This window comes from Saimiri boliviensis, chromosome 1, assembly GCF_048565385.1.
Source record: "Saimiri boliviensis isolate mSaiBol1 chromosome 1, mSaiBol1.pri, whole genome shotgun sequence".
Taxonomy (NCBI): domain Eukaryota; kingdom Metazoa; phylum Chordata; class Mammalia; order Primates; family Cebidae; genus Saimiri; species Saimiri boliviensis.
The window spans coordinates 292,482,581-292,510,111 of record NC_133449.1 but is presented as its reverse complement, the minus strand read 5'-3'; the positions used below and the strand labels follow the sequence as shown (position 1 = coordinate 292,510,111).

Genomic DNA, 27,531 nt, shown 5'->3' with positions numbered 1-27,531 from the left:
ATCACCACCACCACCATATTCACCATTATCATCAATATCAACTACCACCATTTTCACCACCATCTTCAACATCATCACCACCACCTACCACAATCCCCAACACCACTGTTATTACCAGCACTATCATTACTACCACCACCACCACCGCCATCACAGCTGCCTAGAAGTCTCACTCTTCACAGCATGGAATCATAATCCCGCATTGGGCTCCAGCAAAATCAACCTTCTCCTTGAACATAATCCGCTAAAGCACTCCAGCTCACACATCTTATCTCCACTAGACTTTTCTACTTCTGGTACTTTTACAATTCCAAAACTAGCTGAAGTCATTATCTTGATCTGGGATGCCCTCTCCACACAAATTCTTAGGTTACCAACTTATTAAGTTAAACTTGAAACACACTAGATGTGCAGTAAATACTGAATTGCTCACAAATTACAGAAATTCCCTCCATGCTATGAAGCAAGCTTTCCGATGGATGGGCATCTATTGATCTAACTCCTATGTCGTGCTTAGTAGGTACAGGCATGATGTTAAGTATTTTATATTATCAATTGATTTATCCTCATAACAGCACAACACGAGGGTTACTATTATAATCCACGTTTTTCATATGAAGAAACTGAGGCAAAGGGACATTAAGAAAGGTGCCCCAGTTCACAGAACTGAAATTGGGATCTGGGCAGCCATCTCGCCACGTTCTCTGAACCACCGCAATGTGTAGCCACTCTATACCAAAGACAGTTCCAAAACAAATTTTAAGTTATATTTTTTAAAATAAATGCCATAGAGTCCAAGACACAGCCAGTGATTTTTTCAACAACAGAATCCTATTTTTAAGAGTCTTGAGCCCAGTATCCCCCTCCTCTGAGAGCATTTTGAAGAAAATCTGGGGCCATTTTAAACACAGTTTTAAAATCACTGATTTTACCACAAATATTTTTTTTTCCACAGGCATGGAAACTAAGACCTGAAGAAGGGTAGTTGTTTACCCAAGAAACACTGAATTAGTTGGCAGCAGAGTTGAAAAGAAAACCCTCGAATCCTAATGCCAACTGGATACTTTTCAATCATCCCCTGGCACCCTGGCTAATCATTAAATAGGTTTTTTACAGAAAGGTGCAGTTTCATATCTACAGGGTAAGAAACATGATTGATGACACATGAAAATATTCACTAGAAAAGTCAAAAGATAATCATTCACCCAAACACACCTCTCACTAAACCTTCAAAGTCTAATATCACACAGTGCAATTTAGGATTTAGGCTATACCTCTCAACTAAGGAGTCCAAATCCCTTCTTAGGCTGTGCTGGGCCACTAAGTTACTGGCAGTTAGCAATGAAGAAGCCATGTGACAAAAATTGTACTCACCTGATAAGCTGAGTTCATGGTCAAGCAAGAACTAGAACTCCACATCCCTCTGCACATCCACCTGTGGTCTGGTGCACGCCCCCAGCCCCATGAGCCCCTCCCCACCCACACCTGTGAGGTGATCTTTACCTGCATGTGCCCAAGGTTCGTCAGCTGTGACTCCCTCTCTGTAACTGATTTACTGGCTGACGTTCAGACCATCTTAAACCTTTCCATGACTACGTTTCTCCCTGTGCAAAAGTACACTTCTCGCTCTGAGGAGGTGTTGAGAATGATTAAATGCACCTGGCCACAGAGCAAAACATTCCTCAGACACTCAGACACAAGGCATTAAATCGGGGACTGTGTTGTCCGCAGGTTGCTTTCTGGAGATCACTCATGCAGATACCCAATCAAAGCCTCCAGGTAAAAAAAAAAAATCTTTGGAAAACTCTGTGGTTTTAACAAACACGTTAACATCCCTCCTGTTCTCTGGTTTCATATTAAGTAAATCTTTTACTGAGGGTTTTTTTTTTCTATATCCAGGCACAATGCAATCCTAATTACAAAATTTTATACATCTTCTATGAAAATACCTATAAAAATAATTTGATGAGTAAAAAGTCTCTTTTAGCTTTTGTTTTATCATGAGAATTTCTTTTGTAGAGACTGTTAATTAAAAGTTCACACTAAAGTTTTATTTCTCAGTTCCTTTAATTTGTTTTTATTAAATAAAAGAAAGAGTATAAGTAACAGTTAAGCATGCATATATACCTATAATAACTGGGAAAAAAATCATACGATCATGTGAGTCTATTAAGAAAGTTAAAAATTAAATATAACAAATCACTCCGGAATGATACTGAATTTTTTTTTTCTTTTTTCTTTTTCTTTTTTTTTTCTTTTTTTTTTTTTTTGAGATGGAGTTTCACTCTTATTGCTCAGGCTGGAGTGCAATGGTGAGATCTTGGCTCACTGCCACCTCCACCTCCAGGGTTCAAGAGATTCTCCTGCCTCAGCCCCCTTAGTAGCTAGGATTACAGGCTTTTGTCACCACACACAGCTAATTTTTTAATTTTTTAGTAGAAATGAGGTTTCTCCATGTTGGTCAGGCAGGTCTTGAACTCCCGACCTCAGTGATCTGCCTGCCTCGGCCTCCCAAAGTGCTGGGATTACAGGCATGAGCAACTGCGCCTAGTTGTATACTGAGATCTTATTAAAAATGGAGTATGTATAACTAATACATTTTCTTTCACATTACACATGCTCCAAATAGTGATTTCCTTTCTTAATTCACCTTTTGAAGGCATTTTGTTCCATTTTCCTGGGGCTGTTTTACTGTGTGATTTATCTGGACATTCAACAGTCAATCTCCACAGGATTCGGATTTTCATTTTATTTGTCTTTAATCTTGCAAAACATTCAGGCTACTCTTTTCACAGACATAAGTAAGCAAATAAAACAATCTGCAGGTAAAGAAAAAAGACATTCCTCAGGGACAAGGTTAAAGCTGGAAGCCATCGTCCTCAGCAAACTAGCACAGGAACAGAAAACCAAACACCGCATGTTCTCACTCATAAGTGGCAGCTGAACAATGAGAACACGTGGACACAGAGAGAGGAACATCACACACTGGGGACTGGGGGTGAGACGAGAAACAGAGGACGGGTCAAGAGGCGCAGCAAACCACCCTGGCACACGTGTACCTCTGTAACAAATCTGCACTTTGGGCATATGTACTCCATTTTTTAGAAGAAATGAAGAAAAATAAATTTTTTTTTAAAGAATAAATAAAAGCAGAAAAAAGACATTCAAGCTGCCTACATTTCCACAACAGAGCGTTCTCTATCGACTCACTGTATTTATTCTTGAGTCAGAGCAAATGAGTTTCCACCTGCACTTTTTTTTTTATAAAGGTACTTCTCATTTCATCTTGTGATCATTTGAAAAACACGTATACAGTGTAACCTAAATAAAATAGATTATAGCACCACTCCAAAAACTACAGTCAACTTCCATGCATCCCAAGTTAGTAGTTCTACCCCACGCAAAAGAAACGGGGCCAGACACTGCCTAATGGAAGGGTAGAAATCAGATGGCACATCTGTAGTATGTTCTTTGCTGTGCCACTAGTTATCTGTAGAGGCTCCAGAGTTTGATGAGCTTTCTTCATTGGACACCATTTAGCTCAGCCACTGGGCTCCAGTAGACAAATAGGAAGCAAGTTTTCCATGTGCTCTCTGTTCCATATCTGCACAGTGGGTGCCCTCGGAACTCAGCCTCATCAGAGGCTATGTGTCTTCATCCCACAAGCAAGTGACGTGCGTGCTGCCTGAAGTGGAAGCAAAAGTATGTTGCTAGTTGCCCACCCTAGAGGCACACCTGAGCCTCCCTGTACAATGCCCAACTAGAATAGGCTGATCTCTTCCCTCCTGTCACTTGTACTGATTGTCCAGTCCCATCTTTCCCAGGTATCATTCACTGCCAGAAGGGTTACTCATCTCCAGTCCCATGAACTCAGCTGTGCTCATGAGTTACCAATGAGAAAGGGATGAAAGGAGAAAATCAGAATTAATCTTGTATCCACAAAACATAAAACTCACATTAACTATGCTATCATGATTATAAAATATCACCTACAGGAGGGTAAACTAAGGCTAACGAAGGCAAATAATATTGTGACTGTCAGTACTAGAGCATTTGTTTAGAATGAGACAGAGGGTTTTAGCTAAACCCATGCAAAGTGTTCCCTGAAAAGAACGTTCAGTCTCCTCCAGGAACGTGATGTCCTGTCTCGGTAAAACATGGGTAGAAAAATCAGTCTTATCATGGGTTATAAAATCCCCTTTCCCTTCTCCCTCCCCTCTTCTGCTTGTTCTAATTAAGCCCTCATAAAGTAATTGCATAAAAATTAATTGTATAAAAACAACATGTAGTCTACCATTTACTACTTTATCCTATACCTAAAAGACTATGCACGAAGATCTTTGGAATGATTTCCTTGATTGACTTACAATATTATTCAAACTCTCAGATCAGGACTCCATATAAAAATAAATTATAAACTTTTTATTGTTATTCCTCTACTACTTCATTATTCTTTTTAACATGGAACAGTCTCACTTGTTATTACAGGCTGAGTATCTCTTATCTGACGTGCTTGGGCAGGAACCAATTAAGATTTTGCATTTTTTTGGGGGGATTTTCAGATATTGGCATATACGTAATTGGTATATACATAATAAGCTATCATGGGTATAGAACCCAAGTCTAACCTTGAAATTTGTTTATGTTTAAATACACCTTATACACATTGCCGAAAGGTGATTTATACAATATGTTTAATAATTTTATGCATGAAACTGCATTTTGACTACAATCCATCAAATGAGGTCAGGTGTGGAATTTTCCACCTGTGGTATCATGTTGGTGCTCAAAGAGTTTTAAGATTTTGGATCACTTTAGACTTCAGTTTTTTAGAGTAAAGATGCTCAACCTGCATTTTCTTGTATAAAGAGACTTCATTACCATAGCAAAGCATTCCTGAACCATCCATTAACAATCTCGGCGTTTCATCCATAACATCTACCATTCCATATTTCCCATCCAATGAAATGTACGCATGACAAGTATTGGCAGTAAATAAACAAAATCCTCACTCCCAGCTATCGGTAAAAAGTCTGGTGGCCAGCCACTGGGTTCCTAGCAGTGAAGAGTGAAGGAGATATTAGGGATAGTGGGCAGGTCCTCAGGAAAACAGGAAACAAAACTATCCAGTGACAGGATAGTGGACAAAAAAGTTCTCAAATTGTCATGGGAATGGTTTGCAAAAGGAGAACAGGCATTACCTAAGCACAGGCCACTTATGACATCAAACGTAACCATCTACATTAGATATATATGGCATTACCCAGAAATAAAGACGTTAGGAGGAGAAGAATCAGAAAGAACGTAACTAGATTCTGAGCCTTTGGAAAGATTTTGAAAATTTAGGCAAAGGGTGTCAAAGACTTCAATGGCACCTACAAAGTATTGAGCAAGATGGAGCTAGGAGTCACATAAATGGGCTGTCATACACTGATACATCAGGCAAAGCCTTCTGGTATGTTCCAGCAAGACTTCATAATGAAAGAACCTTAAGCCTTAAAACAGTATAAATTGAAAACAATGATAAGCCTGCTGGGGGCTGAAAGGGGCTACAAGAAGACAGGTATAGAAGAGAGGGTAAGAATGAATGTGTGAAATCACTGCATGAATTAATAAGTTTCTATATATGTTTACCTTGTTGAGTATACATAGTTACAGGATAGGTAAAGCAAGTGATAGCTGATATTATGTGACAATGTTTTTGTTATACATAACAACAAAAGTTCCATATGCTCGACAAAAGTCAGATTACAGAGCCATAATAATGTACATGTTTCTGAAACATTCCTGTATTCTAAGTCTCCCACAACGTCTAGCATTTATGAAGTTTATCATTGGTCCTTTCAATAAATTTCACTGAACACAAGCCAAATGTTTATCAAAACAGGTATATAAAACCTCTATAAAATAAATAAAACTCATCAAAGAAGTTGGAACAGAACATTTCCTAACTTTTTTTTCAATCTGAGAAGATCTGATTCATAATTATCATCTACTGTTTTTCTTGCCTAACGGGTGAGAGCTAACAGGATACCCAACCCTTTTGTCATGGTGAAATGAAAATCTATTATGTAATTATTTTAGAAAAACACACATTATGCATATAAACAGATATTATAATCATCGTATTTCATTTTAATAATATTTGAGGCTTTAAAGGATACCATTGAACAATATTAATTTCATTTACAATAAATGAAGCATAAGACATGGAAAACTTCTTGGCTGCATTCAAGATCTAGTGATCCAACTATAAGGAAAAATTACTTTCTTCGAAGATGACAGTTTTTCTCTAGCTCTTCCTACTGATGCCTATTCAATAGAGTCTCTCTAAATGAGCATAAAATAAAAGGAAGTCCATTTAATCTTTGGACAAAGATCAGATTTGATAACAAAGAACTACATCCAGTGGTCTGATTATGGATCCTGCATAAATAGATGGAAATAGGTTCATTTTCAAACATTTAGGCAACGCTGGCAGAATTGATGTTTCTGCTTTCTGCCAATCATAATATGAAAACATTGGTGATGACCTTTCCTAGAAATCTTCATGCAAATGCAACAAAAAACTCACCCAAAACATTAACAGAAGCTACCAGATCTATTCATTAGAAGAAAATATCAACCATAGTTATCATCCACAACTAAGAGAAGAAAAGCATTAGTCATTTTTCCCAGTATTACAGCATGGGGTTTTGAGTTGGCAAAAATGGGAATGAATACGGGCTTCATGACTCTACCCTGGGAAAGTGACATCCTTCTGTGTCTCAGCTTTATCTGTTAAATAAGATCAAAAGGCCCTTGCCTTGTAGGGTTCCCAAGATGATTGGTTGAAATAACATATGTAAAATACCTAAGATAGTGCCTGCTTATAGTGAGTCTACTATAAATATCACTCCTTTCCATAGATGATTTCTCTAAAAATATTATGCCATTTCACAGATGGGTCCCAATTTTTTTGTGATTCATTGCCTCCCAAAGATCAGTCTACTTGACACAAAGGAATGATCCAGTCACCATGAGACAGAATGGCTATCAAAGCACACAGATATTTCACTCAAATTAATCAAAAAGTTGCGTTTTTCAGTAAGTCAACTATTACCAAGTAATTCTTATGAAAGGTTATTTTAAGATGCAGCTTTTCAAAAATACTGCCTTTTTTTTTTTTTCCAGATGGAGTCTTGTTCTTGTCATCCAGGCTCGAGTGTAATGGCATGATCTTGGCTCCCTGCAACCTCTGTCTCCTGGGTTCAAGTGATTCTCCTGCCTCAGCTTCCCAAATAGCTGGGACTACATGCGCCCACCACCACGCCTGGCTCATTTTTGTATTTTTAGTAGAGACAGGGTTTTGCCATATCTGGTCTCGAACTCCTGACCTCATGATCTGCCCACCTTGGCCTTCCAAAGTACTGGGATTACAGGCATGAGCCACCACACGTGGCTAAATAATGCTTTCTTAAACAAAGTTTCATTCCAGAAAGGAAAAAGACTTTGGCCGATTTAGAAGAAGCTTTGTACCATTTCTAGGAACTGCTCAGCACCTGGGGTTGCTGGATTTTAAGATGGAGTTCTTCTATCTAATAAAGCTGCTATGATCATTGAACACAGACACGTGTAAGACGTGTTGGGCCTTGGAGATGTAAAATGATAGCGCGAGGAGGGACAGGAATCTAAACGCTTTATCGCACATACCAGAGGACAAATAATTATCAAAGAGTGCTTAGGGGAATTTAATTTAACTCTGTATGTAATGAAAGACAAAAAATTATCTTTTTCATTAACAGTAATTGCATTAAAATCAGTATTTTTATAATTTTCTCAACCTCTGTATTTTTTTTTTTCTTTCAACTGGCAAAGTGTCAAAAGGCAATAAAGAGAAAAAAAGTACTTCCAGATGGTTGGTCTAAGCAAATTGCATGGAATTTTCCTTTAAATAAAATGGAAAATGTATGTAATAGAAGCCCTGCTGAACACCTATCAAATCCAAATGACTACTGTCCGCATCGTTGTAATTCACTTACTGGTTTATGGCCTCACACTATTTCAAAGAGTTTGCCCAATTCATACAATGTTCTGCAGTGCTAGAGCTGGCACTGGATCTCCAATGTAGCTGAAAGATGCAGTCTGTGAAATCCTCCATTGTTGGACAACTTTCTTATTTGGGATATAGTTGAGAAAGCTGAGCAGCCAAAAAATAAATAAAGTGTCCTTTCAAAGTCAGCTTTAAAGCCGCATTCACTCAGCTCAATAAACTCTGGGTTTCAGGGTAACCTCAAAAAGAAAAGACTTTCAACTTGTTGTTCCAAGTATACATTTTACACTAAACCTTGTGTTATTTGGAGAGATACTGGTAAGAATTATGGCAGTGGGCCATCAGATCAGGAATTCTCTCTCAAAAATTCTTCTAGATAAACTCCCAATTTACTCAACCTTTACTCCAGAGACTGGGCTTTATTTATTTCATCCTTTTACTCTAAAACATATTAGTACACAAATGAGAAGAAAAGGTGTTGGGAACTGGAGAGGTGGGAGGTCAGGTAAGATAGAGGGTCACTTGGGCAGAGGACTGTCCACTCTAACCCATTTCTGATCATGGGTAACCACAGAATGAACCCCAACGTTTCAAAAGGCAGGTCCCAGCAATTAGATCTAGGCAAAGGTGAGCCTCTCTGGGAAAACAAGGGCAGAGCCTCTCATGCCAGGGCCTGCCTATCTCACCACCACCCGAGAGCTTCTCACTCACATAGTGGGTACAAGCCGTTGGTGTAAGGTCAGGAATGTTGTCAAAGATGACATGAAAATTGCCTTTGTACATCACGTTCAAGACCTGGACTTCCCAGATTTATGGCTACATAAATACGCACAACGTCTTTATGAGTCTGCCCTTGCTTTTAATTTAGTGAGATACTTTCAAACCAGGAGTTCAAAATCAGGAGAGATTTTACTCCCCCTCCTCAGGAACATTTGGCAATATCTGGAAATAATTTTGGTTACCACAACAAGGGGACACTACCGGCATCCAGGGGTAGAGGCCAGTGATGCTGATAAATTTCTATAATGTGCTACCACTACAGACAGAAAGGGATTATCCAATGCAAAGTATCAATAGTGCCAAGGTTGAAAAACTCTGCTTTACACTGAAGAAAAAAAAAAAAAAAGTGCAATTTACATAGTATGCTCTGTAAGTAGAAAAGAAATTGGTCAGACCAGAATCTCTTACCACTGAAATGTTTCTCAGCTACTAAAATAGGGAGCCTGGTACAGTCATTGGGCAGCTTCCTAATTTTCTTTTATATCCTATACAGATTTTCTCCTTATTCTACCATGCAAAAAAGATAAGAGAGGCAATTTATAGCAAGCATTTGAATTCTCTGCTGTATTATTTTAAGATGCTGCTACTTTTACATTTTGCCCATAAGAAGTTTTACTAGAATAAATAAAACCAGTTGGACACAATTCAGACAATTGTTTTTCCAAAGAGTATGTTTTAACATTATAAGCTGTAACTTCTAATTAAATATGTGATCCCACTGGATTTTATATGTAGAATATATTTACTATATCTACGTGTACACATTACCTGCTTTACTAACTTTTTAAACATTCTCATATAAATCTGAATTTTAAGCCTTAAATGGGATCCAATTTGTACATTTTTCTTCTCAACTTTCCATATCTTCCGATAGTGAATAGACCAGTCCTCAGTTGTTCCTTGGCACCTCCCGTATTTGCAATGCAGGAACCGATGATTACTTCTGTTTCTTCTGGTAGTTTTCAAAGTTACAAGGAACAAGAATGACAATGGAGGTTCAATTCACCAGATTCTACAATCACAATCTTTGCTCTCGAATCATTCTCCCCTCACTTCTGTGCCTTGTCTTTATCACCACAAATCCTCAGATCGGCACATCCCTTGCCTATCAGTCTCTCTATTTAACAACAACTCATTTTTACATTTATTAAATCTTTCCTGCCAGAATCAGTTGGGACTACTATAGTCAAATACCATACACCAAGTGCCTTAAACAAGAGAAATGTATTTCTCACTGCTTCTAAGGCTGGAAAGTCCAAAATAAAAGTGCCAGCAGATGGATGTCTGAGGGGGCACCTTTCCTGGTTTGGAGGCAGCCATCACCCTCTTGTATCCTCACATGGCAGAAAGCAGAGTGCAGAAGTAAGCTCTCCAGTGTATCTTCTTATAAAGGTACTGATCCCATCATGAGTGCTCCACTCTTACAACCTAATCACCTCTCAAAGTTCCACTTTATAATACTATTAAACTGGATGTGAGGATTTCAACATATGCATTTTGAGGGCACAGGAACATTCAGTCCAAAACACTTCCTATATGCAAAGTGGAGCAAAATAAGGGCAAACACTACATTTTCAAAGTGATTTGCCTCAGCAGCAGCAGCATTTGGTTCCAGATATAATCCTCAGCCCCCTTCCCCTGATGGTAATCAAAGACTTGCCATTTGCAGGAAATTCCTGCCCTGTAATAGGAGTGTTCTTCATCCTCTACATCTAACAACTGCCCCACACAGCTCACAAATACTAAAGGCACACTAACACATAAGCTCTTTAGAAAGAGGAACTCTGACATGTATGTAATTGTACCCCCGGAGAATAATCAAATTGTACTACCCATGCTCCCGATGCTGATGAGGAGCAATAATGAGATAGAATGTATCCAGGGACATCTGTTGGTGCTAAGAAGGGCTCAGGCAGGTAATAGGCAGCCTAACCATTTAGGACAAAGTAAAGGACAAATAGATCATCTCTAATTTTAGTCATTTATTTTCTTCTGCTAGCTTTCAGGTTGATGTGTTCTTACTTTTTTTTCTAATTATGTTAGGTACAAAGTTAGATTGTTAGTTTAAGACCTTTCTAACTTCTTGATGAAGATGTCTTGGGGCCATATGTTTTCCTCTTAACACTGCTTTGGCTGCATCCCAGAGATTTTGGTAAGATGTGTCCTCATTTTCATTAATTTCAAATATTGCTTTTTATTACTGCCTTAATTTCTATGTTCACCAAGGAGTTATTCAGGAGTAAGTTGTTCAATTTCCATGTGCTTGTATAGTTTTGAGAGATCTTGGTATTGATTTCTATTTTTATAGAACTGTGGTCTGAGAGTGTCCCTGGTATGATTTCCATGTTTCTGAATTTACTGAGGTTTGCTTTGTGACCAAGCATGTGGTCGATCTTAGAAGACAGTCTGTGTACAGATGAGAGAAATGTATATTCTGTGGTTGTTGGGTGGAGTGTTCTGTAGATGTCTACAGAAAATGTTTTGGCCAGAGTGTTGCCTCACTTAGAAAGGAAGGGGAAAGACAGAGGAAGGGCAGTGCAAACTCATGTTCAATGGTCATGGTTGGTGAGGCAAAACTGTACATCTGAGCTCAGGATCGAAGAGCATGAGGCAGTGATGGTCTAGGATGCCGATTGACCTGTTGTTGCATATTCTAAGAACATGTTTTAAACATGCACACATCTGGTCAACCTCTTTTGATGGTGTGCAAATCTAAAAAGTCACAGATGAGCGCTGATAAGGTCCTGAGATAAAATAGGGGGCTTTATCTGTTTCCTAGGGACTGCAAGAACACACAAGTACATGGCAGATTTAGCGTTTTATAAATGACATCCAAATGACTTCTGTTTATCATCTAGGAGCATTTCATTTTTTTCTCAAGAATCATTGTATGACAAGATATGGCAAAGCTCAAATTAAATTAACACAACAAATAACCAACAAAAACAAGTCAGATTTCAGAGGGGCAAATTAAGAACAACTTTTGTCTGTCTGTGGTGTCACACAGAGAAAAGTTATGTCTAGAATAGATGCTCTTTGATGTACATCCCAAAAGCTCTATTAGCACATCTGCAGCCAAACCGCTGCTTTCAGGATGTTGTTGGGCCCCTCGATGGCTACATTGGTTCCAGATGGAGTTCAAATAATGTAAGGGCCCTTGTTCCAGGGCTGAACTATTTCATTTCTCCACTGGTAACATGCACACACAGTGCTCCGTCATGAGCCATGTGCAATACACAGGGGTGCTTCAAAAACTGTACCAGAGAGACTGCTAAAACTCATGGAAGCCCCCGCTTTTAAGGATAGCAGCAGCATTTGCCAACAGAGCGGTGCTGGTGTGCTGTATTACATTCCATCTTTCTTTATGCAACATGCCTGGAATAAAAAGTTATGCATTTACCATTATAATTTACCTTAATTACAGTATTTGTCACTACCTGTAATGCACAAAAGAATTATGGTAGTTATACTCACAGAAGAGGAAAATGAGACACAGGGAGCCTTTTTGACTTGCACGGGGTTACTCATGTGCTGGAGAGAAGGGGAAATATTAAACATCTTACATCAAATACCTAAGGGCAGACTTAAGGATTTCTAATCCACTGCTGCTTACTGCTGGTATTTTAAGAAGGGAACTTTCAAAGAAGAATGAATTGTCAGAAGCATGATTCCTGACATAAGGAAGCAATGACTGGGGGCTGGAAGATGGCCTATAGCCCTTGTAAGACTATTTCAAGCCCTTTAGAAAGTAGAAATGCTCTCTGACAATCTTACTTGTAACCAGGCCTCTGCTATGTCCAGAACAACAGTGTTAGAATTCATGGTCCCATTTCCCAAACCTTCATACTTTTGCAAGCTCACTGCCTATTTCAGGGCCATTTCTTTTGAACTTATTCCTTCTCCTACCCACATCATCAGTGTTAACACTCTATTGGATTGCCTTCTATATCTTCCTCCATGTTTCTGCAATTACATACAAACACAGGTATTCAGACACAGGGGATGGAGGTCATTTTACTTTATGAGATTTTTCTCATAATATCATAAAATCTCTCCAAATTAACCAGGTGTAATTTAAATTAATCTTTAATTGCATCGGAGATATTCCTATAACCTAACTGACATATAATCTATGCTTTATTGATACACATTCAATATGTGAGATTGATTTGGGGGAGAGAGGAAAGGACGCACTAAGAAAGCTTCTACAAACGTTCACTATACATGCCCTTATATATGTATGCTGCTATTTTTATTTTTACACTATATATGCCCTCATATATTATATACTGGTGATTTTCTTTGTATAGTACATATTCCCAGGTGTTGTAATACTTGGTGAAAGAGTTTGTATGTTTTTAATTAGGATTCTCAAACTGCTTTCCCCAAAAATGTGAGTAATCCATGCTTCCATCCGTCATGAGTGAGAGTCCCCTTCAATCAGCATCCTTACCTGCCATGATGTTATGTTTTTTCTCTCTCTCTTTTTGGCCAGTTAGAAGAATAATATCTCATTTGAATTATCCTAACAGGAGTGGACAGAACATCTTTCATCTACTTACTGGACGTGAGGATTTTGCTCTTACGTGAATTACCTATTCATATATTTTTCCATTTTCTTCTGGGCTGCTTGAATTTTTCCCATCAATGTATAAGAGCTCTTTGTATATTAGAAATATTAACCTAATGCCTATTACAGGGTTTTCAAATATTATTCCTATCTGATGCTAGACTTTTTAGATGGTTTATGCTTTCTTTTAGCACAGTTCTTTTTAATGATAACAAAATTGCAGTCTATCCCTTAGGTTGTCAAAAAGAGAGAAGGAATCAGCAGAAAATTCTCATTCTGCAACTACTAAGATAAAACATTCAGTGAAATACAAACTTGGAAAGAATCCAGTACAAATAAAACTACATGTTTAAGAATGCTTTCTTAACCTTTGGCACAGATGCCACCTTGCCCCTTCCTTGGCTTATTAGAATGCCATCATACACGAAGTCATTAGCACAGCTGGTCTCATCCTCCAAAACAGATGTTACTAGGGTGTTGCTCTCCAGATAACTCTTCAATCTGGGCAAAGTAACTGACTTGGAATTTTCAGCTATAATTATTACTCTATGCTGGACATAGGATGGAGTCTTTTACCCGAATATAAATACAGACCAGAATTCTGAGCCCCAAAACTGTCTCCAGCATCAGGAGAAGAAGACATCATGAAAGGGGAGAAGTGCAGCTGTTTATATATAAAATAAGGTGAATTTGAAGGGAAAAAAATGACTCTGTTTCTTTAAAAATGGTATGTAGTATCAAAGTTTTCTCCTATTTAGAGATACAAACAAGAAGAACAACAGAATGCAGTGAACCAGAGAACTAGTTTCTTACATTTCCATGGAAGGTTTCTTTCTCGAGACCTGTCATTTTTCAGAATTTTCCAAGTAATAAAGTCATATGTTTTTTTGTTAGGTGGCTGGAAAGAGAAATGGATTTATCATTCTGTCTAATCTTCCAAAGCATTTTTCAGTGTTGTTTATGTTGCTGCTATCTTGTTGAATTTTTATCAGACCATTATTGGTATCATCTTAAAGAGGATGTTCAATTATGTTTCTAATCCCAAAAACAGTGCCATATAATTAATCTTAGAAAGTATAATGGAATCCACTTTTCTTTCACTGACTCCATTTGCAAGCCAGGATCAACTGTAAAATCATTTTATGAAGAAGCGATATTTCAGGGGATTTGTTCTCTGAGTCTAATGCAAGCCACTGTTAAAGGTCCTCAACAGTTGATGCAAATTCCACCTTTGTATTTTACTGCCCTCAGTGAACTCAGCATCATTCATTTAAGGATGTATTACCTGAGATTTTAACACCACCATGCAACAGAGGAGGAGAAAACACATAATTTTAAAATTCAGGCTGAGTGCCATTCTGGAGGCAGAAGGTTGACTTCTGACCACCTGCTTCCCCGCTAGAATTGTTCCAAATGGCTTTCTTGAGAGGTGATTCACAAGTGCTAAAAAATCATGAATTTTTTAAATGAGATATTTTGGATTATTTATAAACTACTTTCCATAACAGCATTTTACCAATGAAATGATCCACTGGATGAAGATAACTCACTCCTTAGTTATGTGCTTTATTCCTGAGCTCGTCTATTTTGGCAAGTTCTTGATCATTGTGCCTCTCAAATGATGCACAGCCATTTCACAAAGTCTTCACTGTGGATTCTAGGAGCTCACAAACCACTGCTTTTCATCCTACAGTCCTATATTCCACTTTACAGTAGAACCCTTCTGCCTCAAGGAATCCTAACGGCCAGTGCCAAATCTTGTCTTCATTAATTGGGAGAAATATGAGCCTTCAGCTTTACATTAATAGGCCAAATGCATTTCTCTTTGATAGAAAATCAAACTTCTAAGCCACTGATACAACTCTGGTGACATCCTGAGCGTCATAGGTTTGATCCTCTTACAAAAGGTGTTAACAATGCAAGTGAGGTTAACAAAAATCCTTGCAGGGAATCAAACGTTGAGTGGCTCTCTGGCCTGCATCACTGACTGCTGCATTTTATTAACAGCAGGTCAAAGAGCCTCTCACCCAATGCATCACAGATGTTCACAGAGATGCAATGAGTCAACGAGTATACCTTCTGCAGCTGGAACGGACACTGAAAATGCGAACTACATGGACAAAAATACTCAGCAGGCCTCTCAAACACTAACTGTTCACCAGCCCAAGGCCTCTGAGGAAAAAAATACAATAATTAAAAGAGCAGTGTGGGATGAGAATACTGTGGAGCAAATTTTTAGTGTCAGAAAGTGGCAATTTGGTAACTAAGAAAGCCAGAAAAATTGTTATGTAGCCTATGACTTACTTTGCTCAGCTCCTTCCAAGACTCAACTGGAAAGAGCCTGGTTTTGAGAAGAATGGAAGCCTGAACTTCTGATTGGGAGAAATAAAAGGCAAAATGAATGCTGAAAGGAACTCACATGAAATATTTCATTGTAAGATTCTGATCTTATTTCCCCTAGCCAGAATGGCATTTTACAACACAACAGTGGAGAATCTTGCTACTAAGATGTTGAATGAAATCCCTCAAGAGGAGAATTACCTTTGAGATTTTCTGTCACTTTTAAGATCACTTCTGAAGTACCAAAGCACTACTATATCAAATGAAATATTTTGAGGAGCTTTGCAACAGATGCCAATACCTTCCCCAAACATGTCTGAGGCATCTCCCAGGTGAGAGGCCCTGGGTTTCAAATATACTAATATGGCAATGATCCCCAAATGCACAGCTCCATTCCCAATCATTCCTCGATATCCCATACTTGTATATCTAACTGCCTACTCTCTAGACCCAAATGAGAAATGAAAGCCTTCATCGCAAAATTAGCATAGCCCTAAGAGAACTGTTGTTTTTCCCTCCAAAACCTATACCTCCTCAGGGTTTCTGTGTCTCAGTAAATAGTCCACACGTAATTACTGTGCTCTAAAACTTCCAATTCATTCTTATTATCTTCCCCTCTCCCCAATGCATAATCCATCAGAGCACCACAGACTCTACCTCTAAAAATGTCAAAGCCATCACTTTTCTCCTTGTCCACTAACAACCCCATCGTCTGCACCACCATCACGCCTGGCTGCATCATCTGTGAGCGCTCCAACCTTGTTTTCCTGCTTCCTCTCTAGCTACTCTGCAATCCATTCTCCCAACCCAGTGGTAACCCTGATAATTTACATGACAGTTTAGAAACATAAATAACTCATATCTTACCACTGTTTCTCCAAAGGGTTCCCAATGCCTCTAACAGGCATAGAAGTTTCACATCTCAGCTTACAAAGTACTGTTTGTGCTAACTCTTGCCCACCTCTGTGGGCTCAATTCATACCACTGTCCCCTTCCCCACTACACACAAACCAATCCAACGTTGTCCCGTATTCACTCTCTGTCACATGAACCTATTTAAATTCTTGTCATAGAACTTACCGCTGTACAACACTTTATTTATTGAGAATGCAATTATTGCTTATGGTCTAACTCTTCCATTAAAAATGTATGCTTAGTCAGGTGCAGTGGCTCAAGACTGTAATCCCAGGACTTTGGGAGGCTGAGGCAGGTGGATCATGAGGTCAAGAAATGGAGACCATCCTGGCCAACAGGGTGAAAACACGTCTCTACTAAAAATACAAAAATTAGCTGGGCGTGGTGGTGTGCGCCTATAGTCCCAGCTACTCAGGAGGCTGAGGCAGAAGAATTGCTTGAACCCAGGATGCGGAGGTTGCAGTGAGCGGAGATAGTGCCACTGCACTCCAGCCTGGCGCCTGCTGACAGAGTTAAGACTCTGTCTCAAAAAGAAAAAAAAAAAAAAAAAAAAAAGTATGCTCCAGGAGAGTCAGGAGCCTATCTATCATGTTTACCAGTATATCGCCACTGCCTAAAAATTAGGCTCACACATTACATGTGTTCACAAAGATAGGGTCGGGATAGCATTAGGAGAAATACCTAATGTAGATGACAGGGTGACGGATGCAGCCAACCAGATGGCACATGTATACCTATGTAACAAACCTGCACGTTCTGCACATGGACCCCAGGACTTAAAGCATAGTAACAATATAAAAAATACCTGGGGAGGAAGGAGAATGCAAGTTATTTTTCATGGTCAACTCTGACTGCAATTTTCAAGAAAAACAGTTAGTGTGTTACAGCAACAGTAGAAGCACGATTTCCAATCAGACATTAATTGAGATGCCCGCTAGCCCTTGGTGACCCCATGTACAGGAAGAGATGTTTCAGAGACACCATTTGTTTATACAGATGTCTGTCCTTGAGGGATTTTTGTTTCAGATCAACCACCGATCATGTGTTTTCTGCAAGGAAATTACACACTAAGGGTGGGTTCCAACCCTCAAAATATTTGCTAGCTCAGTGAAATAAAACCAAGATTCCATTTGGAGAGACCTATAGCTGCTTTACTTTGCCATAAAATGTAAAATAGGTGGGTTTTATTGTTTTATAATTCCTGTCTGTAATATTCTACCAAGAGGGAGCCCTTGGGGATCTTTAGAAAGCAAAAGGGGTAAAATACATGCTGGATTAAGAAGTTACATATTATCCACTGGGCTCGGCCACGCAGGAGGCCTCAGCATGACCTTGGCAAGTTTCTTAACCTCACCACGATTTGTTCACTCACCTTTAAATGGGGACAATATTAGAACTTTTATGCTTGTTGAGATGAAATGACAGGCAAAAAGCAGCGTCTGGGATGCAGGAAGTGCTCAAATAATATAAGCATTATGAATTATCACCAAGTTATTGCCGGTGCTTCAAAAAATGTTTCAGATTTGGAAATGTTGGAAAATGCACATCATTACTTTTGTACTGTCATTGCTACATTGCAAGGAACTGTTTAACGACTTGCCCTGAACGTGTTCAAGTCCTCCTTTGGATCCAAACAGAGATGACTACCACAGGCCCGTGGAGGTGACCCAGGATTAGCTACATTCCATTTTTCTTCACTTGGGGAACTGGCACATGCTTGAGGAAAGACAAAAAAAAGCTACTCCAGATCAGTAAGGGCTTCACAAATCAAGCACATGTGATTAGAAATGTTTGTTTCGGGTGTATCTGATCATTTAGCATTTGCTCAAGGAAACAATAATGACTTTGTACATGATCTGCCTTAAAGACAGAAAATGAACAAGAAAATAAGAGTCAAAGTTAGAAAACATACAAGACACTTAATACTGTAATCAGAGAACTGAGGTGCACTGTCATAATTCATTTTTTTATTGCTGCTAATATAATGATGTCCCAGAAGAAATTTCTGGGACCTTTACATAGACCTTTTACATACCTGGTTTATAAAAATAATATTAAAAGAATATAGTCCAGTACATAAAACATAAAGTTATTTTTGAAAATGAATCTGGCAAGGCATGGTGATTCATGCCTGTAATCCCAGCACTTTGGGAGGCTGAGGCAGGTGTTCATGAGGTCAGGAGTTCAAGACCAGCCTGACTAACATGGCGAAAACCCGTCTCTACCAAAAATACAAACATTAGCCTGCACAGTGGCGGATGCCTGTAATCCCAGCTACTGGGAGGGTGAGACAGGAGAATCACTTGAACCTGGAAGGCAGAGATTACAGTGAGCAGAGATCACACCACTGCACTCCAGCAAGTGACAGAGCAAGATTCTGGCCCAGGGGAAGAAAAATAAAATAAAATCAACTCCTAGAACATACTACAGCAGAATGATAAAGTTAACATATAACAACATATCAAGTTAAGAAGAAAGGAATTTTAGGAAAATATACAAAAATGATAGTGATTTGGGAGAAAAGCAATAGGCCTGCCTATGGAAGCATGTGTTGGCTCTCTGGTGATGTTTCTGGCTGTGCACTGACATAGGAAACATGCTGTCCTTCTCCGGCTTCTCTAACACTCTGCCTTCTTGGTTGTGCCAGGCTGCCTCATCCCTGTGCCAGGCTGATGAATACATCGCATCTGCTGCTCTCAGCTAGAAACACACCAGCAACAAGGCACAGTTATATCTTCAGGGATGTAAGGAAGGTGAGTGACTCTCTATACTGTGGGTGTGTGTGGGTGTGTGTGTGTGTGTGTGTGTGTGTCCACAGTCACACATGTGCATGTAGCACCAAGTTAGTGAAAAGATTTTATTTAAATAGTCCTATCTAGGCTGTCGTTTTACTTTAGTAGGTAGATCCTTCAGCAGCCTACCCCTAATTTGCCACAAATTCATAATTAAGTTACGTAGCTGGGTATGAGTATACTGTTTTAGATATAGATTGCCCAGATTTTAACCCTGTCCTAGTGCAGCTAATGTACTAGGGTGCATCCAATGATAAGGCTATCTCTATCTATATCTATTTATCTATCTCTATATTATTTATATATGTACACTTATATAGGTAGATGTTCTATCTTTATGTTTATTCAACTCTATCTAAATATATTACACACACACATACCCATACATATAAATTCAACTCTATCTATCTATCTTTCCATCCATCCAACTGACCCAGAACTGTGCTCAGGGCAAGGCAGATAGTCTTAAACATTAGTGCTGTCCTCTGGACATGTACATCCAGGTAACTATATTACAGGAAATACGATTTCAGTCATCTGAGTTTGGCTCACCCCACAACCTGAGAGTCATGCTGTCCTGTACTATTTTTATGTTTAATACGTACTCCTTGAAGATGACACTATGAAATTCCACCATAATACCGATAGTGTTCAAATGCTCACTTAAAGAAACTTTAGATGTCAGGAAGGAAGTGATATCAAATCCTACAGTGCAGGAAAGCAGCCACATGAGTTTTGGTCTCGGTGCTATTTGAAAACCTCACTTTCCTTTTCTGTTCTCTTCTACAATTCATAGATAACCATTTATAAGAAACAGACTTTAGGAAGATCTCACAGTCTTTCCTTTCTTTGGTACACACTAAGTGATGTTCAGTTATACTGGAAAACAGCAAAGACTATTTGAGAAAGCAGTAAAATAAATGGCCCCAGCTGGACAATATGGGGACAGTCTATAATGGCTACAGCAAATATAATTATTTAATTATTGCAAAATTATGCAATAAACTTCTTAAATATAGCACAATCAGAAGGCTAGTGGAGCACATTTCATCACACTCTTAAGAACCATTAGAGAAGTTATATTTTACAAAATTTCCATCTGAATCACTTCATTAAATAACATATAGGTATTTGGTGCTTATTATGTGCCAGAGTGTTAAATACTAGGAAGACAGATGCAATAATCAAGCCAAGGACTTCACAGTGTGAAGATGAAGGACTGTATGTATTTACGAAATACTACGACGAATCTGACTTTAAATTTCCATTGCAGGGATGCGCACAGGAGTGTGGGGGCACAGAGGGAGTGCGACTTTATTCATCTGGCCATGGAGAAGGGAGAGAAAGGTTTGTGGAAAAGAAAACAGATTAGCTGAGAACTAGTGAATGAGCAAATATTTACCCCACGATGTGGGGGAAACTATGCCAAATGCGTGAATCTCTGATTGGGAGTGGGGAGGAAGAATCCCATTCCTCTTCTCTTTGCTAACCTCATAGCCTTCCAGCTCTGTGTCCAAATTAGAAATAGGGTATTACTCATACAACTCAGAAAGTCCCATAAAAATCCATCTATCAATCCATCTACTCAACAAATAATGATTGACATCTTATTACATACTAGCCCCTCACCTAGCCTAGGAATGGAGCAGTGAATGATCAAAATAAGCAAAATCCCTGGCAGGGTAGAGCTTACATGAGGAGGAAGGACAGAAGTTACGTAAACGTGATAAACAAAATATCTCATGTATTAAACAGTGCTAAGTTCTTTGGAATAAAAGCAATAAAGCAGAGAAGGAAAACAAAGAATAGTAGGGAGACTCTTTCCATTCTAATCATTTGATCAGGAATATCCCCTAAGAAGGTAAGAGTTGAATAAACCTGACGTAGGACAAGGAGCTACCTTCAGGAATCTTCAGGTAAAGGATGTTGCAGGCATAGAAAGGAGTCAGTATGAAAACACAGAGAGAAATGTGGCTACTCCTTTCCAGGGAGAGCAAGGAAGCCAGTGTAGCTAAAAATAATGTTCCAACTGTTTCGGCTTGAGCAAGTGGAAGACTGGACTTGCCACTAATAAAGCTAAGAACTCTTAATAAAGTGAGGGGCTTGGGAGAGAAAGACAGAGGATGAGGACAAAGAAGGGACACGTGGTGCCCAGCGGACCAGGTGAGGAAGCTGACTTTCCATCTGAATAAGGAAGCAGCTGCTGGAGAATCTGACCAGAGGGCCTGTCTGGTCATTGTGTGGAGAACAGACCAGGAGGCACAAGAAGCAGGGAGATGGCCACCAGACCTGAGCACTCACAGGGACCAAGTTGCTGGGAGCTTAGCTGAGGCATGGAGCAGTGATGGTGCTGAGAAGATGTAATATTTTGGATATATGTTGAACAAATAACCAACAACGATAAAATATGTTGACAGCTGGAGTGTGGGGTGACAGAGAAAGAGAATAATCAAATATTATTCCACTGTTTCAGCTTGAGCAAGTGGAAGACTGGACTTGCCATTAATAAAGTGAGGAACTCTACAGAAGGATATGGCTGGGGCTGTGGGGAGAGAAGAGCTCAGTTTGGACGTGGTTAATTTGAAGACATAAATTAGACATCCAGTTGTGAAGTTAGATAGGCAGTTGAATATATATTTAATTCTGAAGCTTAGAGGATAGGTTTTGGCTGGAGACAGACATGTGAGAGTAATTAGTGTGCAAATGGTACTGAAGCCATGAGACTGGAAGAGATTTCCAAATGGTGACAATGGTGGGAAAAGAGACAAGGTCCAGGCATTGAACCTTATGGGACTCTAATGCTTGTATGGCAGGGAGATACCATTTGAGGCTCAGAGGCAAAGCCCAGAGATATGAGGTCAGGCCAGGGAAGTGCAGCATCCTAAAGCCAGGTAGAGAAAGTATGTCAAGGAGGTGAGAAGGATTGATGGTATGTATAAAAGCTGTTAACTGTTAAGCATGATGATGACTGAGCCTCAACTGCTGGATTTAGCAACATGGCGGTGATGGGTGATCTTGACTAGGCAGTGCTGAAGGAATGACTGAGGGGTCAGAGTGGGCTCAAAAGGCAATAAAAAGGCAGAAATGAAGGACAACAAGTTCAGGCAAGCACTTTAAACAAAGCTTTTTTAGCAAAGAGGAGAGTAAAATTAGAGGCCACAGATCAAATTTTTCTTAAGATGGTAGATATTTCCATTCCTATTAAAATAAAAACAGCATAGAGGGGAAAATAAAAACCGATTATACAGGAAAGAAAGGAAAATAAAAAACTGCTTAAGTACAGTAGGAGCAAAGGAATGGGATACAGCTTGGCCAAACTTGGGTCAAGAGTCTCCATTAGATTTAATCAGAGTGGCCATTAGCTGGGATATTATGATTGCCCCATTTGAGTACGCACCTCACCTTTAAAACATCATTGTAGTGAGGAGGTGGCCTACAATCGAAAAAAGAGGAACAATTGTCAAAAAGTATGCGACCCCTGAGCTGTGAGAAGGGTACCCCAATTTATATGTACTATAAAAAAGCCCGTGCTACGGTAAACAACTTAGATCAACCCACCTAATTCCTCAGCACTGCAAATGTAAGTGCACTATTCTTAAATACTGCTATATGAAAACATGGTGGTATTTACTTCCCAGAATCTCCCAACCAACTTTCCAACCTTTGCTTTTTCTGCTTTGGTTTAGCCAACTGTGGTTACTGCTCAGGCTTTAAACAAAAACAAAGGAACCAAAATGACTCTGATCCCTTTGTGGCCTGGGAAACTCAAAGAGACACAACACCCAGGAAACCCCATGGAAAGCCCTGCTAGATAAAGCATGAACTGATTATGTCTGTGGCCCTGCAGCTACAGAGGCCTCTCCAGTACTCTGATCTGGAAACCACAATGCAGGAAAATCCCCAAAGTCCCGTGAAATCCAAAGATCCAAACATGGGGTCATTTTTATGCCCTTCGGAAAGTTCCGCCAAAAAAAAGATCTTACACACAGTGTCATCGAGAGGGCAGTACCCTTACGTGCACATGTAAATCTTCAAATCCAAGCAATTAACCCCACATCCATCTGCCCCTCTAATGGGTGGCTGAGAGTAAACAGCACACATCTACCTCTCCCAGCCTCACTCAATCACGAAACTAAGGAAAGAAAATGAATTCTGAACTTCACCACACAGCTGTGATTCACAAATATTTATAGTAGCCATAAAGCTGGTGACCTTCAGGAAGATAACACACTTGGCAGACATTCACCTAAACACAAGAGGGGAAAAAGCCCACATCTCAAACAGCAGAGAACAGAGAGAGAGGCAAGATTTCCCAAGTTCCATAATGGGGAATTCCAATGCATTCTCATGGGGATCATGGAAGCCGACAATTCTGTCAGTGAACTTTGGTAAGCAGAGTGAAATGCTTCTGACAAAACACATCAGCTCTGCACGGGCCTTTCTGGATGGCCTCAAAGAGATTTTCCATCAGGCTGACTACACAATAGGATGGAACTAAGGAGTGCTGTCTACAGCCCTGGCATTTCTGACGTGATTAAGAATGACAGGCTAAACCTTTATCCCAAATTACAACCACTCAGCATGTTTACGCAAGTGTGTACTTCCTATCAACAATACACATAGAGATGCACTGAAAATCTCACAAAATAAAATTTCTATCAGGAAAGTGACATCAAAAGAAACACTGTCAGCAACTCAGCAGGCACTGATTTGTTCTGTTTTTTCATATTTGGTTTCTGTGACTAGTTTAAAACCTTCATTATCTATTATGACACCCAAACCTATGTCCTCTCACTTTCCCTATTTTACAGCCAAGAAATCCAACAAAATCAAGACAAGTAAAGACTGAGGGCCGAGTCTTGCTCCGATCTGTCCACAGATGAGTATGACTCTCCGAAAGCGAGATCTAGTTTCAATCTTTTGGAACTCCTATCTTTAACATTATTGTATGCACATTACAACAAATTAATATTTTAGGGCAGTGCTGGAGACTGCACAAATGAAGACATCGACCCGTACATATGTGATTTGACCAGATTTAACTTGGTCTTCTGTACCCACCATGTAACATTTCATGCAAACACCTAAAGTTAGGTACAAGAATGGGCCAAAAAGCAAAGCACTGTGATCATGATTTAATCATGGTCAATAGAATGGGTCAAGTTCTATGAATTTTTTACAAAATGAAATACAGTTGCTAAAATTAGGCATAGGTTATATAAAATCCTAAAATATGAAAGTTACCTTCTCCCTAACAAAGAAAAATGAATAAAAGAATGAGAAAATTGAAGTTGTCTGGTTCTAAACTAGGTCTCTATTTGTAGGAAGGAGCAATGTGCAGCTGGGATTTTCTCCCACTTGTACAAATATTATTGTCTGAACATCCACAATAAATTACAATTGGGGACTGATTTTTTTCAGTAAGGACAAAGAGAGGCAGAATAAAATGTTGAGAAGATTTTAAAAAGCAAACCTATATTTTAAATATCTGTTCCTGAATTAAACAGTTAAATATTTTTAATAAGATCAAGAGAAAGTAAAGACAGTTTTTGTTAATTTTTTTACTATTCCTATTTTATAGATGAAAACGTTTTATTAAATTCCTAAGCATTGATTAAAATCATTATCAAGAAAAAATCTGACATCACTAAAATAAACTTGTTTAAATTTAAAAGGATAAAGTAAACAAGCAAATGAAATAGGGAAAAAAACAATGCAATAATTAGTTAATATACTTAAAAATTAAGTCTTACAATCTGTAAGAAAAACATTGATTCTCTATAGCTAAACAGTTATACCATCTGGACAAATAATTCTCATACATGTTTGTTTCTCTCTTTCTTTCTCCCTCTCTCTCTCTGTCTCTGTCTGTCTCTCTCTCTCTCTCTCTTTCCCTCCCTCCCTCCTTCCTCCACCCTTTCTCTTTCTTCAACCCAGAATAATAGCTAATTATTGCTTGAAACAAGATTAGCAAAGTAACACAATGAGTAAAAAATGAAACATATAAAAACATGAATATTATCAAATTGACCAAAACAATTAATAATGATATTCAAAGTGAGTGACTTTTAGCAAAACAAATTCTCCAACATATAAATGAAGCATAAATATCTACTATGCTTTTACAAAGCCAACGGGCAGACTTTTATGACTCCCTAGGTTTTATGTAGTAAATCAACTACAGCTCTTCTGTGCTAACAAATTAACCCTCAGTTAAAAGAAAGCTTTACAAAAACAACTGCTATGATGTTTGAAGCATGCACTTCATGCACCAAGTACAGCGACCTGCACAAAGCGGGAAAGTAGGATTGGAACTCAGGTGTGTGAAGTCTCCCAACTACCCTTCTCATGTTCATTTCAGCATGGTCTATGACTGTTGTGGACTAGAAATAACATGTATTCTGCAGAAGAGAGCAGGAACAGATATCTTTTGACATTACAGCTCCTTTATATGATGGAATATTACACATGCTTAAAATGAGGAGTTTTTCTTCAATTTGCAATAACATGAGAAAGTATGTATAAGCGAAAAAGTAGTATGCAGAATTTTACATCTAGCATTATCTCAAATCCATTCACTGTTTATCAAAAATATCACATAAAATACTACATTAAATGCCATCTATGATTGTTGTCAATAGAGACATTATAGTTGAATTTTCCCCTTATTTTATATATTTTCAATAATGAGCATTCACTACATTCATGCATTTTTATTTTAATTGCAAATATAATAATACTCCTTAAAATATTAGTGATCACACAGATGATAAAGTGCAAACACCTGTACTCCAGAGACAATCTCTGTTTAGAGTTTGCTATTAATATATATTCTAGTAGACTTTATAATACACATGAACCTGTGTATAGAGATTGTGCATGTGTGTATATTTTTAAGAGAAATGGGATTATATCTAAATACATTATTCCGCAATTTGCTTTTTCAGTTAATAAGGTATCAAGGATAGCTTGCCATTACTTTTATGATCAGAATTTTATTTTTTATGTAGTTGTTATGAAAGTGAAGCACACTTTGCCATGACACATGGAGTAAGTACCAAGGGACCAGTGGCTCCCTGATAAAGGCATGTCTCCAAAACTTCTGCTTTATCTATCACGCTCTTGAGTTTGCTGCAGTTACAGATTTCTAAGAATGAATGAATGAATGAGTACAACCGTTCCTTGCTTCAATCGCTTAAAGAAAAACAAATTAATCTTTCAATTTTCTTTTCCAATCTTTGTAAATGGTATAATAGAGAGTTAAATATGCCTTTAATTGTCATAACTATCCTTTTGTAATAAAAAATAAAATTAAAATAACATAACTCACTGTATTTATGTGGTAAAGGGTGCTGCCATGTTATTTCATGATTTAAGTATGTCAATGCTGTTTAAACTCTGTCTTTGCTTATAATAAAAGAGGGATATTCGAGACCAGAACATTTTTGTTCAACATAATTTTATCAGACAGCACAAGAGAACTGCATGCTTACCCTAATATATATAATAGGCAGTATATATAAGAGTGCACACTAACAATGTCACATTTAGAAACTATATAAAAACCAAAGTAGGAAGTACTATCTAAACTTATTTCATAAATGAGTTTTACATAGCAGCCTAACAAATTATCAAGAAAATCGTATTTATCAGGCCCTAATTGAGAAAAGCTGCAGTTTAGGTGGGACTTAGACGAATACATGTGGGGCATACAGACCATGTCAAGCAGTAAAACATCAAATGACCGATTTCAAGGTGTAAGGTTTGCAGGTACAATAGACTTCATTAAAATTTGTTTATAATTAAAATCCAAGCATCTCAGATAAATTGCATTGAGGGACTCATACCTACTGTCCACTGAAACACTCTCATTCACTACACTATGAGATCTTCAGCACTGCAAAGATCATGTTAATCACAGCTCAGAAAGCTACTTGGCCTGCAGGCCAAATCCAGCCTGCCACCTGTCTTTGTAATAAAGTTTTATTGTAACACTGCTATGCCCATTCACTTACATATCTATGACTGTTTTCATATTATAATGGCAGAGTGATGCAACAGAGATGCTATGGCCTATAAGCACTGAAATGTTTGCTCACACT

At 38.6% G+C, this 27,531-nt stretch overlaps 1 protein-coding gene across 4 annotated transcripts in view; it reads right to left on the bottom strand.

Annotated features, from left to right (window-relative positions):
- SEMA5A (semaphorin 5A) overlaps positions 1-27,531 on the bottom strand; it is a 505,914-nt gene that overhangs the window by 364,603 nt on the left and 113,780 nt on the right. The gene's annotated exons all lie outside the window — the stretch shown is intronic.